We start from the raw sequence: 3,483 nt of genomic DNA, 5'->3' as shown, positions 1-3,483 counted from the left end.
TAATTTTCGTATAGTAGTGTCATTAGATCTAAAAATTTTAAGTTTGGTGTCTTTTTGTTGTTTTTTCTCTTTCTTCATTAAATTAAAAATAAAATAAAATAAAATAAAATAAAATATCTTTTCTTATCTTTTATTGCAATTTTCAAAAATCACAAGCAATTTTTCAAATTTTAATTTCAAATTATTATCTTATCTTATCTTAGTTTTAAATTTCAAAATTCAAATCTTTTCAAAATCAAATCTTTTCAAAAATCATATCTTTTCCAAAATCTTATCTTATCTTTTTATCTTTCTTAAAATTTAAAAAATATTATCTTATGTTATTTCAAATTCAAAATTTTAAATTCAAATTCAAAATTTAAATTTGAAATTTCAAAATCAAACCTTTTCAAAATTTAAAGTTTCAAATTCAAAATTTAAAATATGAAATTTCAAAATTTAAAATTTAAAATTCAAATTTCAATTTCAATTTCAAAATTCAAAATTTAAATTTTAAATTTCCAATTTTAAAATTCAAATCTTTTTAATTTAAAACTTATCTTCCCTTAACTTTCCTAACTTATCTTTTCTTAAACTATCCTATCTTATCTTTTCTATCTTATCTTCCTTTAAATTTTAAAATTAAATCTTTTTCAAAATCTTTTCAATTCTTATCTTATCTTGTTGACTTTTTCAAAATTTTAAATTCAAATCTTTTCTAATCTTCTATCTTATCTTAATTTCAAATCTTTCTTAATTGGTTACTTGTTTACTCTCTCTTCTTTTTCAAAACTTCCTAACTAATTCTTCTCTCCCCTATTTTTGAAAATTCTCCTCTATCTCTCTTTTCTATTTTCGAAAATTCATCATTTAATTTTCAAATCTTTTTAATTAATTAACTTTTATTTTCAAAATAAATAAATAAATAAAACAAAAACAAAAAAAATATTTTAATTCTTATTTATCTTTTCTACTTCCAATTCTTCTCCTTCCTTTATTTGAACTCTTCTTCTCATTCTTCTATCTTCTCTCTTTTTTCTTTCTTGATCACATCTCACAGGGAGTCTTCTATCATTGAACATAGAGCTCCCATTCTCCTATATCATTGGTTTCTTCTTTTCTTGTTTATGACCAGGAACAGGGATAAAGAACCTCTCTTTAATCTTGATCCTTAACCTGAGAGGAATTTAAGGAAGAGCCTACAACAAGTTAAAGAACAACACTCCAGAAGAAACCTCTTAGAAAATTTCAAACAAGAAGATGAAGACATGGTCGAATTTGAAGAAGAGGCACGAAAGGTTCTTTGTGACTTTACCATGCCTACCTCTGACTTTTATGGCAGAAGTATCTCTGTACCTGCTATTGGAGCTAACAACTTTGAGCTTAAGCCTCAGTTAGTCTCTCTTCTGCAACAGAATTGCAAGTTCCATGGACTTTGACGGGAAGATCCACATCAGTTTCTAGCTGAATTCTAGCAAATTCGTGACACTGTGAAGACCAATAGAGTGAATGCTGAAGTCTACAAACTTATGCTCTTTTCCTTTGTTGTAAGAGACAGAGCTAAAATATGGTTGGATTCTCAACCTAAAGAGAGCTTAGACTTTTGTGAAAAGCTGGTCAATGCTTTCTTAGCTAAATTTTTTCCTTATCAAAGGATGAGCAAAATCAGAGTGGAAGTTTAAACCTTCAGACAGAGAGAAGGTGAATCCTTCTATGAAACTTGGGAAAGATACATGCAACTGATCAGGAGTGTCCTCTTGACATGCTCTCAGAATGGTCTATCATAGGAATTTTTTATGATGGTCTGTCTGAGATGTCCAAAATATCATTGGACAACTTTGCAAGTGGATCACTCTACTTGAAAAAAATGCCTGCAGAAGCAAGAGAACTGATTGAGATGGTTGCAAACAACCAATGCATGTACACCTATGAGAGAAATCCTGTAAACAATGGGATCTCTTAGAGGAAAAGAGTTTTTAAAGTGGATACTCTGAATGCCATATTGGCTCAGAACAAGAACTTGACCCAGCAGGTCAATATGACCTCTCCACATTTGATTGGAATGCAAGCTACAGCTGGTAGCACTCAGGAAGCCTCTTCTGAAGTAGAAGTTTATGATCCTGATCAACCCACCATAGAGGAGGTGAATTACATAGGAGAACCCTATGGAAATACCTACAATACTTCGTGGAGGAATCATCCTAACCTTTCATAGAAGGATCAACAGAAGCTTCAGCAAGGCTTCAATAATAATCAAGGTGGAAGGAACCAGAATAGGTTCAACAATAGGCCACCATTCCCATCTTCTCAAGGGAATATGGAGACTCCCAAGCAGAGCATTTCTGATTTAGCCATTCTAGTCTCCAGCCTCTCCAAGAGCACTCATAGTTTCATAACTGAAACAAGATCCTCCATCAGAAATTTGGAGATACAAATTAGTCAGTTAAGCAAGAGGATCCCTGAGACCCCTTCTGACACTCTTCCTAGTAACACTGAAGTGAATCCAAGAGAAGAGTGCAAGGCCATCACCACTGAGGATGAGGCCGAGTCTAGAGAGACTAGAAAGGCATTGAACGCCACTGAGGAAGATCTCACTGGGCGTTCAACGCTCAAAATGGCTAAGAGCCTGGCGCTGAACGCCAATGAGGAAGCCCTCACTGGGCGTTTAACGCCCCAACAGGCAGGGAAGCTGGTGATGACATGTCATCATATACCTATTTTTCTATGCTTTTTCATACAAGAAATTGATGAATTGTGCTTAAATATTGAATGCTTTTGTACTTAAATGATATATTTTCTTGATATTTTAATTTTATAAATCTTGTAGAAAATAAGAAGAAAAAGAAGCAAAGAAGCACAAAAAAAAAGAGAAAAAAAGAGCTTTGGGGTACACTTTGAAGTTGGGGTACACTTTGGAGTCTTAGGCCACGCTTTTAAAAGCGTAGCCCATGACCAAATCAAGGAGGAAAACAACCAGCACGCACATTGCCCTGCCCTTGCCAAGGGCAGGGCAGAATCGTGATGCACATTGAGGATTGGAAGCAAGAATTTCGCTAAGGTAAAATCTGGGCGCTCACAGCATGACCATGCCTACTTCAAAGGGCTATAATTTGAGCTACAGACGTCCGATTGATGTGCTTCCAGTTGCGTTGGAAAGCTGACATTCAGAGCTTTCCAACGATATATAGCAATCCATATTTGACGTAAAATTGAGGCAGGAACGAAAGGCATCTTTAAGGACCATGAGGAAGCAAGGAATTAAGCCTCACTTTGGTACCAAGAAAGCCAAGGAAAATGGCTAGCGTGTGTAGCATCCAAGTTTCGAACTTGGGACATCAAAGTGGAAACACTGCCCTGCCCTCCACGAGGGCAGGGCAGCATTTTGTTGGTGCACAACTCTGGCGCACCGCAACATCATCTGGCAGCACCACCAGCGCACCGTGGCACAATTCTGGCGCACCAATTTTTTCTGCCCTGCCCTCCGCGAGGGCAGAGCAGAAAAAA

The sequence above is a fragment of the Arachis duranensis genome, chromosome 2 (genome assembly GCF_000817695.3).
Source record: "Arachis duranensis cultivar V14167 chromosome 2, aradu.V14167.gnm2.J7QH, whole genome shotgun sequence".
NCBI classification, from domain to species: domain Eukaryota; kingdom Viridiplantae; phylum Streptophyta; class Magnoliopsida; order Fabales; family Fabaceae; genus Arachis; species Arachis duranensis.
Note: the sequence above shows the minus strand (reverse complement) of the source record.